Below are 22,436 nucleotides of genomic sequence, written 5' to 3' on the forward strand. Positions count from 1 at the left end.
GTTGAAGACAAATTTGTGGGAGAAATGAAAACTTGTGCAATGACATGCCCTTGCAGCGTAGGACTCAACTTTTTCTGTCCCTTAATTTCCTCTTGTGTCGATTAGATACAAAATTGCAGAGTGTTAGACTTTACATTTTTAGATATTAAACATCTTGACTGAAAAAACTAGATATGACTGAGAACATGGTTCTTCTGTAGCAAAACCAAATTTTAATAGTATGTCTGGAGTTATTTTGTTTACTTTGTAAAAAGAGGTATGTAGAAATGTACAAATGTAGGAAGCTATCGAACTTAGCTTATTTTTCTTTTTAAATGTGTTTTCTACATTTCATACATGTACATAAATGCATTATATACACATATACATATATACATAAACATATATACATATACATAAATACATTCATACATACATGCACACACATACATATATTCATCCATGCATGCATATACATATACATGTGCACAATACATGTACACATATATACACATAACTCCATACATACATGTTCACACATACATGCCTACATTCATACATATATGCATATATGCAACACATACATTCATACAGAAAAACAGATATTCTGCTTGCTTTCCTCCCTCTACCTTCTCTTTCCTCTCTCCTATTCTTTTGAGTATAAACATAGCTGCTTAGAGGGCAATTTGATGCTGTGTCAACTCATTAAATAACAATAAGAAGTTACCCTTAGGGCCTAATGTCTCCCCAGTCATAGATGTTTGGAGATGAGCTTACAGCACTAGGCATAGATTCCCTCTTGTGGAGCAGGCCTCCAGTTTAAACAGGGAGTCAAATAGTTCTGTCACAATTGCTATTTGTGCACACTGGTGGTGTGTCTGAACTTCACACGTTTATGCTAAAACTCCCAAGGTAGGCTCACATGTCATGTATCATGTCACAAATTATTCTTAGAGTGATTAAAAGGCCTCTAGACATGCTATTAAAGTTCAATTTCATTTAATGCCTAAAATTAAGGACCCAAGAGGTTTAGTACTGCACCAGCTGGTGACCACTGAATCTGCAGTTGTTGTGTATCAAGCCTGGCATGGTGAAATCCCTGGTGAAAGAAAAGCAAGGGAAAAGTGCCCCACGTCCCTTTTCTTCCAGGACCACGTTTCAAAATGTCCCGTGATGCTTGAAACTGTACAAAACTGAATCAAAATACACTTTCCTCCCTCCCTCTGTATACATATGATTATGAGTTATTTTATTTTATAAACTAGGCATGGTAAGTTACAATAAGAATTAGGTAAAACAATTGTAACAATGTAACAAAAGTCATTTAAAACATTGGGTTTATCTATCTATCTATCATCTATCTATCTATCTATCTATCTATCTATCTATCTATCTATCTATTTATTTATTTATATTTCTGGAAGTTTCTAATTAATATGTTTAGATCAAAGGTAGTCGAAGCTGTGGGGCCGAGGTACTATTATGAGTGAGCAGCTGTCTCGATTCGATTGAAGTCCTTCGGGGGAGCTGATTGTACCTTTTACTCTCTGCCTGATAAAGTGTTGAAAGAAGGAATTTCTAGATGAAGGATTCACCAACGGTTCGTTCTCTCTCTCTCCCTCTCTCTCTCCCTCTCTCTCTCTCTCTCTCTCCCTCTCTCTCCCTCTCTCCCTCTCCTTTCTTTCTTTCTTTTTTTTTTTTTTTTTTTTTTGGTTTTTTGAGGCAGGGTTTCTCTGTGTAGCCCTGGCTGTCCTGAACTCACTTTGTAGACCAGGCTGGCCTGGAACTCAGAAATCCGCCTGCCTCTGCCTCCTGAGTGCTGGGATTAAAGGCATGAGCCACCACGCCAGGCATCAACGGTACTTTCTGTATATAATTTGTTGTTTGACTACTTTTTGTGAAAGGGAGAACTAAAGTTTAAGATTTGAACTTATGATTTGAATTTTGAATTCTATTCATAGTGAAATCATGCCGAAAAAGTGTTAAAGAAAAATCTGAGGAGACAACTGTCCCACCATGATTATCCTGGACCAGCTTGGACCCAGGCCTTTAGCACTGCCCTCCCCCAAGTGCGTTCTGCAGCAGCACAGGTGATCAGGGACAGCAAGTGCTCAGAGATCTTTATAGCAGTGTCACGAAGTCACTTTATGTCTCTAGAATCTAATAATGAAAAAAATTGGAACTTGCATTTTGTGTTTCTACTCTTAATTGGCTTTCTTCAGTAATTAATTTTATTGAAATTTATAATTTACAATCAACTTACAATGGGAAAACAACAAAATTGCTCCTGCCTCTCTCATCACTGGAGAGACATTCTTTAGATAATTTTTACTCTGAAAAAATAACAAGCAATTCCCCAAACTGCTAGCAATCAAGAATTAAAAGCCCATAAATTTAAAATGCATTTTTGGGAAATAACACAAAAATCCTTCCTAGGTGATTTTGCTCACTTTCCATCTTTCTGGCTTCAAGGATGCACTCCAGTTACCTCCTAGCTAATCCCAGCTCGATGGTGAGAGTTCCCAGGAGACAAGATGAGAGGAAAGCTGCATGCTTCCTTGTGACTGGCTGTGGTGTCTGGGTGCATCTCCATTGGCACAGCACAGGAGTCTCTCACCCGCATTCTTGTCTTTCTCTGCGGAATTCTGAAGTGCTTTTTCCTTTGTGGGGGCCTATATACTGGGGCACATCAGGGTTATTTCTTGGTAATGCATTCCTATTACCAACATGGTCAAAAACACAGTGACTCTCATGTAGAAGGGAGAAGACAAGTGTAGAAAAATATAATTTAGCAGGCAGCTGTGGGCTTTTTGTAATTTTCAGCTCAGGGCTGAGTAGTCTGGACTGGAGAGATTCTTTGAATTGCTCTGTCAGATAGGATAAATCTTTCTGCTTGCAAAATGAACAGTGAACTTAAATGAACATCAGCAGTTTCAGCGCTGGTACACCCAATTCCACACTTCTGAGTCTGTTAGCGCTCTCATTGATTTTAATGATGATGTTCGAAGATTCAGCCTGTCACACCTAGATGAGAACTGCCCTCATAAAATGTGCCTGAAGCTGGTAGATTTTATCAGTGGGTATGGTAACCATCAGTACCATACCAACTTGGCAGAAAGAAATACCTGTAATTGGCCTAACTCTTGCTGTTCATGATGTCATCATCTCTTCTGGAAGAGGCTGGCCCAGTGTTGTCTGCCTGAGTATGTTCTCATGTGGACACTAGCTGGTTGCACAGAAAAAGTTAAAGTTCAGTGTCTTATTCTTGCTTTTTTTTTTCCTTGCCTTTAAAATTATCCAGTAAAAAAAATAGCAAACCGTTTGATTGTGCATAGTCAAGGGTGGTCTAAACTATGCAGCATTATGAACTAGTGAGCAGCCTGCACATGCTACCCCTGAAGCTGCTTGTATTGTGAATGCTAAAAATGTCCCCCCAAACTATTTGTACAAGAGGGTCTGCACATAGCTTCTGGAAACCTGCCCCGCCCCCCCCCCCCCCCCCCCCGTTGGTTCTGGTTGGTAAATGAAGATGCCAACACCCAATAGCTGGGGAGGACAGACAGAGGTGGATTTTAGGATTCCTGGGCTTGGGGTCTGGAAGAGAAGAAGGCAGATCTGCCATGCTTGGCTGAGACTGCAGACAGAGAAGAGACACAGAGGCCAAGATGGGGTAGAAAAGCATGGGGTAGAAAAGCAAGGAGAGCGCCCAGGCTGAGAATGCATGGCCCAGAGGGAGACGCAAGTGGGTCTGGAGCAGCCAAAATGGAACATAGAATTAGTCATAACTTGAGGTTAAGCAGTGCCCCAGCTATTGTGCTGTTTAATGCATATTAAAATATAAAGGTTGTGTTTGTGTGTCTTTCATTTGGGAACATAAGCCACTGGGGCTGGTAGCAAACCCGCCGCTGGAATATATTTATTTTTAATTATTTCTACATACTCCTACAGATTGGTTCCAGAGCATTTGTCGTGCTCCTTCCCCTCTACCTGTGGGTCAGTTCTGTTCTCACCCTTTCTAATTCATTGTCCACACTCACAGAATAAACTATTTGAATGGGAACACCAGCAGGGTCTCTTTTAAGCTTATGAAATTCACGTTTAGGCGAGTGAGTGAATTCCCATCAAAAAACAAGCAATGTGCTAACTATACGCTATGGGGCTTTCGTGAAAGGGGAAGAAAATGTCTTGACCTGTTTGTTCTTCGACACTCAGAGCTACATTTTCCCACAAGGAACTCATGCAGTATTTCATGCTTTTACTTTCTAGTGAAGTCTCAGGTACTCTTGATACCTTCTGTCTTTGGGTATTACAGAATTCCTAGAGTTTGAAATGATATTAGGAATAATAATGTTGGTAGAGAGTAACAAGGGTAGTAGTTGGCAAAACCTTTCTCGAGGACTTATGAACAGTTCAACTTATTTAAAAACCACATCAAAAGACATTGCAACATTGTCACTAACTAAAGCAATCAGATGTTAAAAGATTTCACTGTTCTCTACAATTCGATCAGCTAGGGAGGGTTACATTGTAACGAGTCTCAGCACAGCAGTGATTTTCTTTGTCTGCAACCTTGTGAGTTCTGCTAGAGGGCAACTCTTCTTTAAACTGTGACTTCATCACCACGAAGAAATATCCATCATCTGATAGACACTATCAGGCAGTGGAAGGAGTGAGCAGTCATGTGACAACTCTCCAAGGCTCTGGTTGGAGCAAGAGAGGCCATTTCTATTCACATTTGTTGGCCAAAGCAAATCACTTGTATATTCAAACTGCGAGAGGATAAAGAAGTGCAGTCTTCTATATATGTGAAAGGCGAGGATTATAGCAAAATTCTGAGCAATAGTAACACTTAGAGTAATTGCCAGGTGTAAAACTGAGTGAGATCATAAGGAAGCATTCTTAATTCACTGCTAAATTTGGATGGTCTTTATTAGGCAGGCTGCTAAACGAGTTGATGAAATATACAATTTCTTGAGCCAACAGCAGGGTAAAACCAATTAATATTACGTGAACTCCTGCTGTGCATGATACTTTCCTTAAACTTCGACACACCTCATAACATTCAATGCCTACTTTTGAGGATTTATTCTAAGGAAATATTTATGTCTCACCGTGTTTTCTTTTAAAGATAGGGAATGATCAATTTATCTATTAAAACAGAATAAGTGATGTATCTAAACAAATAGTATTGTAATATAGATCTATCTTCTCTTGAGGTCCCAAAATAATGGATTTTTTGTGACATTTTCATGAATGTCTGTAATATACTTTCATGTGTGTTATGCCTATGATATATGATCAAGAAAACATAAGGGGACAAGTGTAAAGATTTTATCATATGTAAAAGTACATAAAGAGAAAAAAGATAATAACTAAACTATTTTAAAAAACAATTCAGTCAACGTTAAAAGTTATAGAGTGTTTTTCCTCTTTATTGGCTATATACTTTCTTTAAATTAAAAAGGGAAATATAATTAACTTATAGTCATTTATCTTTTATTTCTGGAGGTGGTCAGGGTAAGGGAGAATGATGCTTTAAGTGACTGAGCAAAACTTTATCGAAGGAAAACAAAGCTAATTCCTATCTATCTATCTATCTATCTATCTATCTATCTATCTATCTATCTATCTATCTATAATTATTATTACTTATTCTTATCTCATATATTACATCTTGAACACAGTTACCTCCCTGCCTCCCCTCTGAACTCCTTCCCTTCGTCCTCCAATCCATTCTGAAGTTTCTGTTCAGAAAAGGGAAGGGCTCCCATGTGGGAAGCTAATTTCTAATTTGTTGCAAAGCTGACTTGAACCAAAACATGAACAGTGTCCAGTTAAGGTAGTGAGTGCTGTGATGTGTAAATAGAAATAGGGGCATGAGCCTGTCAAAAATAGACACATTTGCAACTAGTGCCTGCTAGTTTCAGAAGGTGTCAGAGGGAGTGGGGGGAGAAGCGTTCTCTCACATATACATAAAAATGTTTCCATTGAACAGAGAACTTTGAGGTTAACTTTGGCTGGCTAAGAAAGTTAGTGCCAGGAAAATATTTTTGGTGACTGCATCCTGTTTAAGCATTAGTCTACAGTTTTTTTGTTTTGTTTTGTTTTTTAATTTTTAGTTGACTGTAATGCAAGGCTTTTCTATGTGAAAGAAAACACTCGATGGACCATCCATTTAACCATTTATTTAAACTAGATCTGTTTTCTCTCTTCCTCCAACACAAGTATCAGATAGTCAATTTTACAATTCTTTTATATATTACTTGTCTAGTTATATTAGTTTTTAGAGAATACAAACAATTATAAAGATAAGAGCTATTTTCAGTTCCTGAGTGTAGGCTAACTTCTGGCATTCAGGTGGAAAGGATTTATGCTTGTTATTGATCACCCAGAGAAACCACTATGTCAAGGGTACTGGAGTCAGCATCAGATTTGTTTATGTATTTAGTTACAGGCCTTTCTATTGTGAGTTGAAATCTTGTGCATGTCCACAAGATACAATTTTCTTGTATTTTTAAACATAAACTTGAAGAACTTAGGTTATTTTTACCATGAAATTGAATTTTTTTCTTTTTTTTCTTTTATTAGATATTTTCTTTATTTACATTTCAAATCTTATCCCCTTTTCTCATTTCTCCTCCAAAACCCTACCTACCCCCCCTCCTCACTAACCCACCCACTCCCGGTTTCCTGTTCTGGCATTCACCTACTCTGGGACGTTAAGCCTTCACAAGGCCAAGGGCCTTTCCTCTCATTGATATCCCACGAGGCTACCCTGGTACATATGCAGCTGAAGCCTTGAGTCACTCCTGTGTACCCTTTGGTTGGTGGTTTAATCCCTGGGAGCTCTGGGGGTACTGGTTGGTTCATATTGTTGTTCCTCCTATGGGGCTGCAAACCCCTTCAGCTCCTTGGGTCCTTCTCTAGCTCCTCCATTGGGGACCCTGTGCTCAGTCCAATGGATGTCTTTGAACACCCACTTCTGTATTTGTCAGGTGCTGGAGATCCTCTCAGGAGACACCTATATCAGGCTCCTGTCCACAAGCCCTGTTGACATCCACAATAGTGTCTGGGTTTGGTGATTGTATATGGGATGGATCCCCAGGTGGGGCAGTCTCTGGATGGTCGTTTTTTCAGTCTCTGCTCCAAGCTTTGTCTCTGTATCTCCTCCCATGGGTATTTTAATGCCCCTTCTAAAAAGGACTGAAGTATACACACTTTCTTCTTGAGCTTCATGTGGTTGGTGAATTGTATCTTGGGTATTCCAAACTTCTGGGCTAATATCCACTCATCAGTGAGTAGATATCATGTGTGTTCTTTTGTGATTGGGTTACCTCACTTAAGATGATATCCTCCAGATCCATCCATTTGCCTAAGAACTTCATGAATTTAGCTGAGTAGCACTTCATTGAGCAAATGTACCACATTTTCTGTATTAATTCCTCCGTTGAAGGACATCTGGGTTCTTTCCAGCTTCTGGCTATTATAAATATGGCTACTATGCACATAGTAGAGCATGTGTCCTTATTACATGTTGGAGCATCTTCTGGGTATATGCCCAGGAGTGGTATTGCTGGGTCCTCTGGTAGTAGTACTATGTCCGGTTTTCTGAGGAACCACCAAAATGATTTCCAGAGTGGTTGTACCAGCTTGCAATCCCACTAGCAATGGAGGAGTGTTCCTCTTTCTCCACATCCTGGACAGCAACTGCTGTTATCTGAATGTTTGTTCTTAGCCATTCTGACTGGTGTGAGGTGGAATCTCAGGGTTGTTTTGGTTGGCATTTCCTTGACGACTAAGGATGTTGAACTTTTTTTTTTTTTTTTTTTTTTTTTTTTTAAGGTGCTTCTCAGCCGTTTGGAATTCCTCTGTTGAGAATTCTTTTTTTTTTTTTTTTTGGCTCTGAACACCATTTTTTAATAGTGTTATTTGGTTCTCTCGAGTGTAACTTCTTGAGTTCTTTGTATGTATTGGATATTCGCCCTCGGAATTGAAGTTTTTAATAAGCTTGTGCTGTCACATTGATTATAATGCTGTGGCTTGCTTTGGGGACAGTTTTTTTAAAAAGTAAATTTAGAGAGTATTCTGCCTTTAAAAGAATATTCTCTAGGCTATTTTAATTCAGTTACATCCTTTTATTTTTTTCTTTTTAAAATTTATTTCTAATATATTTTAATTGAAATATAATTACATTACTTCTCCCTTCCCACGTCTCTGTCTGTTTCCCAATTCCTTTCCCTCCAACTCTTTCCATTCCTTCTCACCTTCAAATTGATACTCCCTTCTTTCTGATTACTATTGTTATATATAAATATATGTATGCTCGAATATAAAAACAAAGCAGCTGAATACATTTCGATTGTGTGTATATGGCTTGTGTGTATATGATTCACTTTATACCTTATATCCCCGAGGGTGGCTAACTCCTAGCCGTCATCTTTGCCAGTAGTTCCTCATCCTGGGGTGGATTCTCTGAGATTTCCCCTTTTCTGTATTAGCACCTTTATTGATGCAGCAGCCACTGTGTAGATCTGGTATATGCAGGCATTTCTAGGAGACACTGTTTCATATCATGCTTCTTGCCATTCTGGCTCTTACAATCTTTCTGCCTCATCTTCTGCAGTGCCATAGATGCAGGAGCTGTGGTGTAGCTGTCTCCATTGGGCTGGGTTCCTAGTGATCCATTGATTATGAATTTCTGTCATGGTTTCTATCTGCTATGAAAAGAGGGGTGATAGTTACACTTATCTGGGAGGATCAGGATAAGGTTTAGAATGTAGCTTGGAATTGTGCTGGTCTAGCAAGTGGTATTAGTAGAGTCTCTTCTAAGATCCATGGCTTCACTAGCCTGGGAAATGTTTTTAGTATCAGGCAGGTTTTCTTCTTGTTAAGGGGATCTTAAGTTAAAATTAGACAGCAGTTGGTTACTACCAACATGTGAGTACCATTTGCTGTAACTTTACGGATACCTCGCTATGTTGGTCATTGTGGGTTTTAGGTGTCACAGCTAGGTGACACTATTAATTGCTTCCTTTCTCTGGCAATGTGGAGAGTATTTTCAGAGACCATGGAAACTAGAGATCAGGAAGGAGCTTTTGGGTTAGATTCAACTCCAATAATCAGAATCCTGTGTCATAAGTGTGTGGTGTTTTCAGCAAAACGGGCATTCTTTCAACCTCTGAGAAGAAACCAAAAGCAACAACCAGTCTATTCTGTCAGGAGTACTTGGACCACCTGACCTGCCATTCTAAAGTTGTTTCTTGTGCCTGGTAATGGGGTTTTTGTTAGTCTATAGTTCCTGTGGGGAGTATTATCAGGCCCAGGGGCACAACAGAACGAGAAGAGTTGTTAACTCCAGAGTTGTTTGAAAAAGCCCCAAGGAATCTCATTAATTTATATTCATCTAAAATCATATACAGTACACATCTGTGTATGCATATACATATATTTTGCATGCATTGGTTATATTTTATGTAATATGGTTCTCTCTCAGCTGTTCTCCATCTCTAGTAGTCATTCAAAGGGCATGTGTATATTTCTTCAGTATTTTTTCACCTCAGACCAGCTACATGGCTGGATTGACTCGAATGTTCAAGGCTAGAACTTGGTTAAAACAAACAAAACAAACAGGTATGGTCTTCTATGCCAAGAAAGCTGTATAGACTCACAGCACAGAACTGGTCAACAAATGGCTTTGTTTCAGGGAGTTCCCTGCTAAGGATTCAGTTGCAATTATTTGAATGTATCCCCTTTCCTTCTCTCCTCCCAAAGGAAAAATGAAAATGGCCCAAGAAATAGGTGAAATATTAAATTGAATGTGATTTTTTTCTATTCCAATTTTAAATGTGCTCAAGGAAAATTAAATGTTGCTGCTTGCAGTTCCAAGTTTCCATTGTGCTGCAGTTCTAAATAATAAAAGTGAAATATATTTTCATAAGCCGGTAGTGTATCGGAGCGGCGGTTGGCTAGACCACATAGAATGGAGCCCTGCCTGGGTTGCACTTTGCTGTGTATGCATTCTTTATTTATAGGCCTGACTGGGAAGCCTTCTGGGGAATTGTTATGTGGTGTGGTCGTGTTTCTGTCAAAGGATTTGTAGAAAACAACAAAAGGAACTTCTGGTATCAAGCATGGTGATCAATATGCAATGATAGGGCTGGATCAATGAGTTCTAATTTTCTTGGTTTGTAAAATGTCAACTTACGAATGTATTGGCAGATTTCAGAAAGTTTCTAAATAGAAGAAATGCCAAATTCTAGATAGATTTATTACTTATTTTTATTCACGGGTATCACATTCTATGTCAGATAAAGTTCATAGTCAGTAGCACTTCACTCTGCCAGAGTCTAGCGTGGTCCAGATGTTTCTGTTCTAAGAATAGAAGTTCCAATTATTCTTCCCACAGTAGGGGCTCTCATCCATTTCTGGAGTCAAAGGTAAAAATTCTGACCCAGTGACTGTCAGAACTCTCAGTGATGAAACAGGCTGCCCTTAGATGTAAAGAAAGCCAAGCTGTTTATAATTCTAGAATTCAAAGGTAAAAATTTCATGTAAAAACATTGGCAAGCAGATTAGGTCCAAAATGCAAAACTTGTATTCTTGGTCCTGTGTCTGTCACCTCACAAAGTTTGGTTCTGGAAACCTGACTGGAGCAAGAAGAGGTTGAAGAAAGGTCCCACCTATATACAGAAAGTCTGGGATTGGGTGGTGTCATGCTTCCTCCCATTGATGGAATTATACCAACTATGCAACCATCAAGAATCTTAGCACGGTTATTATTCTCAGTGTACAAAGTGACTTGCTAGTTTTTGTAGGAGTTTTGTGTGGTGAGCAATTTCAGGTTGCAGTCCTCTCAACTGCAGGAAGGTAGCATCTGCACACTGCTAACATCTGCACACACCGCTGACATCTGCACAGGGACCGGAGGAAGGCTTCATCTGTCTCCTGAGCCTGGCCAACAGAGGGCTTTGCCTGGTTCCGAGTCTCTGAGGCTTTAGTCCTTTTCAATAATACACATTTAGTCAGGGCTTCCTCTGCCCCCCACATGTGCATCTCTGCATGTGGGGGTGGTTTGATCTGAGACTCCATGCTTCTGTGAAGTGTGGGGAGCCGCACTCACATTTGCCATTACAAGATGGCGCTGACAGCTGTGTTCTAAGTAGTAAATAATCTGCACATGTGCAGGGGCAGTTTTCCCCGCCATGTGCTCTGCCTTTCTCGTGATCACAACTGGGCCAATGGGCCGCAGCCAATCAGGGAGTGACACGTCCTAGGCGGAGGATAATTCTCCTTAAAAGGGACTGGGTTCTGGCACTCCCTCTCTTCGTCTCTTTCTCTTCGTCTTTTCCTCTGCTCTCTTCCTCTGCTCTCTGCCTCTCTCTCTCTCTCTCTGCCCCTCTCTCTGCCTCTCTCTCTGCATCTCTCTGCCTCTCTCTCTGCGTCTCTCTCTCTCTTCCTCTCTGCCTCTCTCTGCTGCGCTCTTCCTCTCTTGCTCCTGAGTAAGCAATAAAGCTTTGCCGCAGAAGATTCTGGCTTGTTGCGTCTTTCCTGGCCGGTTGCGAACGCGCGTAAGAGTGAAGGTTAGTGCATCTTGCTTCATCCTGTCTTTCTTCTTCTTTTCTTGTTTCATGCTTTTCTTTCTCCTCCCCAACTTCTTTCTTTTTTGAGAACTTAAATGTGACTATAAAATTAAATTTTACTTATTCTGGGAAATTTAATCAAAATTTGAAAGTGTTTCTCGGGGAGGTGTTGAAACTGGCTTCTTCAAGCTCACCCGTCATGAACCTTTTTATATACTTTTCTCCAATCTTACCCTCAGCAAACATTTTTTTTTTTTTTTTACAAAGTTGGCAGAATAATCTACACTCAATATTTCTTTTAATTTTTACCTATTTGATGCAAAGTATTTTGTAGTCTCATTAAAGACTTTCAAATTGTCACTTAAATTATTTGTCTTCATAAAATTATATCATTTGCTGAGAGACTGGAAAGGCTACATTGGTTATGCATAAATTCTCTTTTATTTTTATACCTTTTCTCTTCTCTTCACAGTCAGCAGCTCACGCCCCCTGGAAATGCATATGGATCTCTGTGGTCCTAAACATATTTTCTCATCCTATGCTCACCATGATCACTGCCCTGTCTCCTTATTCTGAAAGTGAATGTCTCATTCATGTTTTAAGCCATTCCATTTAGACACTGTCTACAACTTAAACTGGTAAATGTAGGTGCTGTTTGTTTGGTGGCCACTGGCTTCTTGGGACTTCTTGATGTGACATGTTTCTTGTGGTAGATTGAATATGCTTGGCCCAGGGAATGGCACTATTTGGGGGGGTGGTGGTGACCTTGTTGGAGGAAGTGTGTCAATGTGGGCATGGGCTTTAAGGTTTTCCTCCTAACCATATGGGAGCCAGTCTTCTCCTGACTGCCTTTGGATGAAGAGCTAGATCTCTCAGCTCCTCCAGCCCCATGCCTGCCTGGATGCTGCCATGCTCCTGCCTTGATGATAATGGACTGAACCTCTGAACCTGTAAGCCAGCTCCAATTAAATGTTCTTGTAAGAGTTTCCTTGGTCCTGCTTTCTGTTCACAGCAGAAAAACCCTGAGACATTTCTGAAGATTACTTCTCTCTGCTACCTGTTTGTTGACTTGGCAGCAAGGAAATAGCAGCCATGGCCTAAAAAGGACATAATACTGGATGAGGGTTACTCTAATAAACAGCATGAAAAGGGAGAAATGGGCTAAAGCTGAGCGACTAGTCTAAATGGTGAAGCAGTGTGACGATTCTCTGTACCACATGTACGCCTGATAATAAACACTCAGCTTGCAAATGTTGGTGGTCTCTGGGAGCATCTTCATCTTTGCACCCCATAATAAATTTCATCCTCTTTCCCCCTCCAGTGATGGTTGCCAGGTGACTGCTTTTGGCATGTACAAGAGACTCCAGTTTCCATAGGTTACCATCACTTAGATGCCTCTCACACAAGCTAAAAACTTTATGTCTAAATGCGATTCCTCCAAGTCTGCCTGACTTTTGGATTCTCACTACCCTATTCTTTCTCCTCACAAGGGTCTAATGATAGCCATTTCCCAGATATTACACAGTCTCAAGACTTCAGGAGAGTGTCAACCTACGCCAGCTTTCTTGAAATTCTGTGCTCACAGCCTTCTGTGGCTATATACCTTACCACATGCATTGTCTCTCAGGGCTCTTCCAGTCATGTGTACTCACAGCACCATGTACCTTGCTTTCATGATGCACCTATCTCTCAGCAGTAGACTATAGCCTTTCACAAGGTAGAAACGTTGTTGATAAGAGTATGATAAAAGCTTTATTGTTCGGTATATATCTTGTGCCTGAGGCATGGGTGACACATGTTGATGGTAAATGTAGGGGTCTCTGGTTTTATAACATGTAAATTTTTTCAGTTAATTTAAGAATATTTCTAATTCGCTGCTTATTTGTAGTGCTAGAAGATATATCCTCCATTTTCACTTGAATTTTCATTCATTTCTAAGGGTGGAAAGAACCCTCAGAAGCACAATTAATGGAACAAAGAAATGCTCATTTTAATGATTCCCGATACACATTGCTTAAATGTGTATCAAAATGCTTGATATTTTTAATATTCCACTCAAATTTTAATAAAACTTTGTTTTAAAAACAACATCACAGTAAAGTTGTAGTTTTTATTTTCTAATTTTACAGCAGGAGAATCATTTCTGTTTCGGATGCTGTTCAGCTTCTGTTTGCGAATTGACATAGCAACATGCTCAAGTTGGTAATATTAAATTACTCTCAATCTCCTGGTGTTATTGAAGATATGGAAGGCAACATTCAATATAAGCCACATAAGCAATATATAAAAGATCACTTTTTTTCTTTCTACTCTTTTTGTCACAGCCTAACAAATTCCTAGTGGACTTTGATTATTAAGACACAGCGCAAGGCCTACCTTTTTAACCTTCCTTTCTGAATAGACTATTGATTCAACTTAAACTGCTTTTTAAAAATTCAATATGCGCATCTGGGGAGTTTGCTACCCTGGTGCTTTACAGCAAGGTTGTGAAGATTAATACATTTATAGAGCATATGTGCTTCTTGGATGAAAGGCCTGGTATAAAATACAAGTCTAGTATTGTTATTTAAAAGCAAACTTTCTTTTAGGGGAGAAATAAGACCTCCACGGTAACTTTTGATTAAAAGTTATATACGCTGGTACTTTTCTTTCCCCCAAAGGCTATCACCAAGGAGGTCTTGAAAATTGTATGCCTTGCTATCTGCTAACATGATGCAGTCACTTCTAAGGATAGAAATAATCCTCAGAAGTAGAATTACTGGAACAAAGAAATGATACAGAGGCATTTCTGTCCATCTATTTCAAGTTAATGTGGTCCAGATTTGGCTCCTCTCTATCTTAGTGACTCTGAATTTAATGTTATACTGTATTTACATTTTGAACCACTATCTACTTTAATTGTGCAGTTGGATTTGAGTAATTGTTTGGCAGATCTTCTCATATTTATATATATGTTCTCTCTCTCTCTCTCTCTCCCTCTTCCCCTCTCCTCACTATCCCTGTCCTCCACCCCTCAATCTCATGGAGGAGATCCCATATGAACAGGAATACATGGGGTTTTGGTAGCTATGGTAACTGCATCATAAACCGTGATGGATGGCAGGTGGTTTAAGCACTTCAACTATTAGAACCTTATGGGCACTTGATGTGTTCAGCCAAGAATGACATTTGCCCACAGGGATCATAAAACAAAAAGAACCTTTACTCTTGACTTGGCAGCAAGGAGATAGCAGCCATGGCCTAACGAGGATGTAATGAAACTGGATGAGGATTGCTCCAATAAACAGTGCTAAAAGGGGCGAAATGGTGGGCTAAAGCAGAGTGCCTAGTCTAAATGGCGAAGCAGTGGGATCCTTCTCTGTGCCATAAACGCATCTGATAACAAACACTCAGTTTTCAAGCATTGTCTTCATGTCTGGATATCCTGAGTTTCCTAAGGAAACTTTAGGAAGCAATTCTAAGTCTAGAACTTCTAAAAATTATGTTCATTTGAAAGGTGAGAGGAGGATACACATGTTCTATTATTAGATGACTTGGGAGTCTAACAGGAAGTCGGCCAGATAATAGAACAAAGGTTCAAAATCTCTCAGTAAACTAAAGTGGGTGTAAACCACGGAGTTACAATTGGCAGGATGTTTTAAGAGATGAGTTGATGGTCACATGGGAACAAAAGCATATTAGAAAGATATTGAATGCCTAATGGAAACTGAACTAGGGATTGTATAGAATATGTTTCAGAGATTAAATTCTGAGTTCTATTTAATAAATCTTAAAACTCAGGAACAGGCAGGCTTGGATAGAATAGCAAACACAATTCATAAGTAGTTCTGAAGTATTGCAAGAGCACAGGATCAAAGGGAATGCAGAGAAAAAGAAAAATTAAATATGGGCTTTTCTAGTCATGTTTTTGTTACTCAGAACTCCTGGTCAGTTGTTCTAGGGTTGAAAGAAATAAACCAAAACCAAGTATAGAGGTCTTAGAAGTGACGAAGACATCTCTGGGAAGAACTACAAGTTAGGCTTAGTGGGGGAGAGTCTGAAAGACTTCCTTAACAGTCTTTAAAAAATAAATGGTAATTGTGTTTTCATTAGAGGGAGGTAATGGCCTCAGCCCCAGTGGGCTTTGCACTCCCACTGTTAGCTTCAGTTGGCTTTAAAATACATTCCCATTTCTAATTGATAAAACATAACATTCAGATATGTGATTACCCAGTAGGGTGGCTATAGATGAAAGTCAGGTACTGTACATCCAAGACAGCTACAAGAAAGACTTTTGAATGTTTTCACCATAAAGAAATGGTAAATGCCCCTGATAAGTATTTTTTTTTTGCCTGATTTTTAGCATTGTATTATGTTCAAATTCATTAACACAGCACATGGATTTTCATAAATATTGCATATTTATATTTCCACGGATCAGTTAAAAATAAATTTAGTTTTAAAATTCCCCAAGCATCTGACAATATTGCCAATTCTGTCTGTGGAAAATTTCTGTTAAAAATTCCAGGGCAAGCAAATCCGCGTTTAGTGTGATCTATCATTTATTCCAATGTAAGTGTTCTGTGCTTTCAGTGGCCCTGCCATCGAAGTAGAATTCTAGAGCTCTTTAGATATCTTTATTTTGCTCCAGGAAGGGATCTTTACTGTTTGTTCTCTTCCATTTTCTCACAGTTTTTCTTTTGCAGATGAGGTGCTCATGTAAAATATACATCAAACTTTAAGGCTCTGCCATAATTTAATTAATTAAAATAGTTTCACCAACAATTCAAAGGATTGTAGAAGAAATGAATGATTTTCAGAGCCAAGAGAGCACTTTTATTGAACACATTTTTTTCCTTTCATTGCATGTCGATATTTAGAGCATTTTGATCTTCACCAGGACTATGTTGATTTATGTAGCATAAGCCATTCAAAGAAGCTGAAGTAGAAAATGGGGAGTTATTTCTAGAAATGGAGAGAGACGTATGGAATTAAAGGAGTACAGCTACAAACAACCAAACCTCATTGAAGGACTCCAGTTAGGAACAACTGGAAACAGTCAGGCAGCACTACGCAACACCTAAAGGTTCCCATATGTGGCCAACGATAGAGTGTTCTGAGCCACAGTGTAGATTTATCTTGAGAGACATTCTAGTTAGTCCAGTGTGGACAAACAGTGCTGAAGTTGGTCAGTGTGGGGCAGGAGTGTGCTGGCAATTACCAGGACTTATCAGATCTTGGCTTATGGATAAGCATGCGTGCCATAACCAGGGCAGTTATTTAATATGCAGATTCTTGGGTCAACTGAATCTGATTAAATAACGCAGAGACCTGAACTATCATGATCTCTACATTTGGATCTGGGGAACGCTGCCTGTGGAGCCTTTGAAAGATGGCTGCAGAGCTCTTTATTACCATCTGTAACTCTGAAAACTGGGCACCTTTTATGAAGGATGCTATCCTGGGTTTACTTTGTGTTCAGTAGGGATTTCCAAAGCTGAATCTCAGGCAAGGGGGCCAGGACGTTTCTATTAGAAGAGGATATTAGGATGTCAAAAATAAGTATTAATTGGTATTTATAAAGGAAACTCCTAACTCTAATTATGTTTGCCTTTCTCCAATTTGCCCCTACAAGTCATTTACTTATAAGAACACTCTAAGATAGCCCAACACTCTTGGAATACATCTTTTACTTTCCATTTTTATGCGCTTAAAGCATGCATAACACTCCAAAGATTAGTGTATAGAAAGTATTTACACAGTATTAAGCTTTTATTTGCTTATATTTGATCATTCCAAGAATTAAATAAAAAATTGCCCAAATTAACTCCACCGGAAGAGTAACAAATCCAGAGAGTCACAGCATTTCTTGTTTAGAAAACACAAGGTCAAAGTAATGTATTTATAAATACACTCTAACTTATGTGAGTCGGAATTTCACATCACAGTGCTCAAACAAACTGGGGAAGCATTTTGTTGCCATGGATAGTCAAGTATATTCCATTATTGAACTCGCTCCCAGGACAGGTAACGTTTCATTGTTTGTTATTTCCAGAAGTCAGAGACTCAAGGGAGTTATCATTCTACATTAAATCAAAAACCTCTAAACACCTTCATCGTAATGAAAAAATCTTTCACAATGGACAGTTTGAAAGATGTAAAAGTTATTCTCTGTCACTGACTGAGATTTTATGGGGAAAGCTGGATCTAAGTACTACCTTTCTAAGCTTTCCAATAAATCAACACTATTGAAAACATTTAAAAGTGTCAGTGTGGCATGGAAATTATTGCCATAGAATTATGACTTTTCCCCTTTCTATTGCTTCAAGAACAGTACAATATTGCCAACATCTGCCACTCCTATGAACCCTATAGTAGACGTGAATAGCATCACATATTGGAAAACATGATAGCTGTGCATTCGTAAGATAGTCGTATTGAGCGAAACGCATTAGCACTTCCTAGCTGCACTGGGGTTTAGAGTAAATCACCAAGAATCACATTCTGTGAGATCTAAGAGACTTAGACTCTTAAGACTTAAAGGGGAACTGCTCTGGGCCCTTTACAGCTTTCAAGTTTGCTAATACTGGAAATGTGATTCTAGGAAGTCTTTATTAAGCAAAATAAATAACAGCAGTTATCTTTCCAGAGGGGAACTTAACTTACAGAAAGATGGTGTTATGTAAAGAATTAAAGCTGCTTTTACATTCCATTCCAACAAATAAGCTGGCTAATCACACACACACACACACACACACACACACAGAGAGAGAGAGAGAGAGAGAGAGAGAGAGAGAGAGAGAGAGAATTTAAAAGGCATTTTGCTGCAGGATTGTTTATTTAATTTGATTCCTGAATTAATTCAGGAGGAAACAAGGTCTGGTAGGAAATACAGATCCACTCATAGGAGAGTTATTGCACCAATGTGTTGAAGTGAAACATTGTTTGGGAATGTCTGAATCTCAGGTCGCTACATTCCCTCCAAGAAAGCTGCTTACATAGTCTGAAGTACTTTAATTGTTTACTTGATTCAATGCAGAGAGCCAAGAGGAACTTCCTACCTAGTCATTTACTTATGGAGTTGGCAGAAATTTCAGATGGTGAGGTCCAAATTCTTAATTTTACACATGAGGAAACTTGAGCCACGTCTTGGTGAAGGTTTAGCGTGGAAAGGGATTATTTCATGGAGAAAATGCCTGTGGTTATATTTGACCTCATGAAAACGACTAACATGATTTCCTCCACCTTTTTTTGTCCATTGTTTGGGAAATGAAGTTTAGTTGGGAAAAACAAACTTTAAAATTTAATAGTGATATATATATATACAGATTTGATAGGTTCATTTCAGATGTATGCAAAAGAGAACCACTTTTATAATAACTCACTTCCTCCCAGCCTTCATTAAACTTTAAAACCTAGTTGTTATGAAGTCTTTCAGATTCAAGTATGGTGCTTCTCTTGTCTTTTGTCTTTTTTTTTCTTTTCTTTCTTTCCCCCCCTTTTTTGGGGAGGGGCACAGTTTGGTTTCTGTAGATTCTCTGCAATCTGTCTATGGAACTAGGTCTTTTTCCTTCCTTTCCCATAGTTTCATGGTCTAGATGTATACAGTGAGGGATCTGATTAGGCTGTGTGTATCTTGAAATTTGTCTGAATCTGATAGATAAATCGTATTTCACCACCGGGGTCTAGAAAGGGGATTCTTGGCTGTCCCATTCATTAGGGATGTTAACTAATGAGAGATGTGGCTACTCTACTCCTTGTGCCTCTAGGAAAAATTCACAGCATCAACCAGTACCTGTGATGTTGTCACCTCTTTAGAAGGTTTCTTTTAAAGAGGATTCTCTGGCACTAAAGCAGGCGCACCACTTTTCTAATCTGGACTTTGTGTCCTTTCCACTCTTGAAACACAGAAAGGAAGCAGTCCAGGCATGCTCAGGCACCGTGCTGTTATTATTGCATTCCTGTTTCTCTATGGCTCTCTCTCTGTTCTCTCTATACAGCATCAAAGGTTTCTCTATGGTTCTTTTTTTTTTTTTTTTTTCTGTATACAGCATCAATGGTTTCTCTGTGATTTTCTGTTCTATCAGCATCAAAGGGCAGGTCTAGGAGTTCTGTTCTCCAGTGGGTCCTATATAAACAGTGTCACTGGAATTGACTAGCTCTTGGCTTCCAGATCTCCCCAGTTTCATAACCAGAGTAGTTGAGATGTTTCTGTTATCATTTGAGGAGGCATACAGAGATGCTTGTCCATAGGAGCATGATCTCTCTCCAGAATGCTAGCCCAAATACCCATGAATCTTCACTTTCTTGAAGGTGCCAAGGGTCAATGCATTAGTACCACCTCACTCGTATCTCTTTTGGATTTTGATTTTTAGCATTAAGTAGTAAATCCCATTTCCACTCAGTTATTCTGGATGTTATTATTTAAGTTTTGTTTCTGGTGACAATTTCTATGGTGATCTATGTCCTTTTAGTTTAGCCACCAGAGGAGGGAAGAAATCAGCAGGAAGTCTGAGAGAATTACAAAAGAGATTTTTGTTGGTATTTTCTGTCCCACTTTACTGTGGCTTTGGATAATCCAGTACAGAACAGAGAGAAAGAATAACCACATAAAGCAAATGCAGAGATTTTATGATCCAGGTGCTTAATACCAGCCATCGATCAAGCAGTTTAGAAATCATCAGGAGAAATAGATAATTTTTTATTGTATTTCATGGACCATCTGTGAAAGATGAAAATAGATACATTTAGATATTCAAGGAGCATCTTTCAAACGTTAGCCTTGGTAGAAGGATGGCTTTCTGAGCAGAGAAGTGTCTCTCACAAAGAATGGGCATCTTTTCATAAGCATTTACTATTAGTATGCGATGTATATTACAAAAATTTGTAGGTCCATGTTGCTATTACCCTTTCTTGGTTTCCTGAAGGTTCTTGAGCTGTCCCTGTAGAGCATTGAGGGAGTAGCAGAGGTGGTCCAGGAATCTTGGTATCTGAGTTCCTAACTAGCATAAGCTGGAAGGCACCTCAATGGCACTTTAATTCTAGTCAACAAAGTTAGTTATGTTGATATGACAGTTAGGTGGTAGATAAAGGCATCTTATTATTTTCTAGTGTTGTCTTTGCTTGGCCTGAGGAATATGTTTCATGCTGCTTCTGTCTCAGAAGGGTACAGTTGCCCCACTGCCACTGTCCCTTGAAAAGTTTACAGAAGACCTATACAGACTTGATGAATCATCATCAAGGTGGGTTGTGTTATGGGGTCCACAGTTTCCATACTGTCCATGTGCTTTTTTTTGTTTTTGTTTGTTTGTTTGGTTTTTTTTTTTTTGGTTTTTTAAGACAGGGTTTCTCTGTATAGCCCTGGCTATTCTGGAACTCACTCTGTAGACCAGGGTGGCCTTGAACTCCCTATTTTTCTTGAAGAGATAAATCTGTGTTCCTGAACTCACACATTCAGACTTCCTAGGCAAAACAACAATGGTGCAAAGGCCTAGTGTTGCCTGTGATATGGGATTACAGAGGAGGGGCGTACCAGTGTGAGTATACCTAAAGGCGGCTAGAAACTGGTCAAGGGTCAGATCCTGGAGAACATGACATGGTTCAGGATGGAGTTGTGAAATTGGTACCTAACTCTAGATGAAATGGGCACTATGAAAGCTTTCACAGAGGGGGTGGTATTGCCAAATTCAGTATCTTACCATCAAATGAAAATTAGGCAGGCTTTGCACAGTAAAACATCTTTGCTGCTCTAAGAGATGATGAGTAGTTGGGTTGCTTTTCCAAAGATACTTACATTTCTTTAGCTTCAAACCCTTATGTGTTAGCTCACATTTTCTATGCAATAGCATGTCATTCCACCACATAATTGAGACAGGTATTTGACAATTCTTTTCGCAAAGTACTTGCCTGCTCTGTGCAAGGCTTGGGGTTTGATCCTTAGCATCAGAAACAACAGGCCAAACCAAGAGAAGATGCCTTTTACAAACACTTACTCTAGACCTTACTCTGTCTTGTTTCTATTTCTCCTGTAACAAATTACTACAAATTTAGTGCCTCAAAAAATAACATCATTTTTCTTGTTTACAAGGGTCTGACTCTGGCTTTGCTGGCTGTTTAGGGTGTTACCAGGATACTTCACTCCACCCCTATAGACTTGAGAATCCCCATTTCTGTAGCCTTTTCCAGTTTTTAGAGATCACCTGACTCCCTTGGCTCTCGGTCACCTGACCCTACCTCCATTCTTCATGGTTGGTTAAGTCTCCCTTTGGCTCTTGACTGGTATGAAAGCTTTTCTTTTAAGCATGTGTCTCTAATCAACTGATCCAACTCAGGAGACCAGAATACCTTTGAGTACCCTCCCCCACCCCATAGTCTTAACAATGCTAGCAAACTCCTGTTTGCTGCAGAAGGCTACATAGTCACAGATTTTGATGATTATCATGATCAGCTTTGGAGGAAGTACACTATTCTGTCTGCCAACCAACATTTTGCACAGAGACTTCCATGTACTATCAGGGAGCTGGTTTGAATCTGGCACTCTGGTGATTTTTCAATGAAGCTTTCTCTTCTCTCTGTGAGACCAACAAAATATTTCATCATTTTCTGAAACCTTTACCAGTGCTGTTATGCCTTAAATGTGTTCAGAAGCTTCTCTATTACACATAAATTGTTTTTGTTCCAACTGCTTCCCCTCCCTAAGTCTCCCTTCCTTTTATTATTACATTATCTTTATGTCAAAGCATTTCTCACCTTGACATTTTTCTGTCCGAGGTTTTTGCCTCCAGTGGGCAGACTTTTTATTGTTTCATGGGAGAGGGTCATCATGGAAGTTGGTTTTTATTTTCATTCTGATTATATTACTCTCTGACATGATCATCATTTTAACCTCTAAATAGCACA

Source organism: Mus musculus, chromosome 3, assembly GCF_000001635.26.
Source record: "Mus musculus strain C57BL/6J chromosome 3, GRCm38.p6 C57BL/6J".
Classification (NCBI taxonomy): domain Eukaryota; kingdom Metazoa; phylum Chordata; class Mammalia; order Rodentia; family Muridae; genus Mus; species Mus musculus.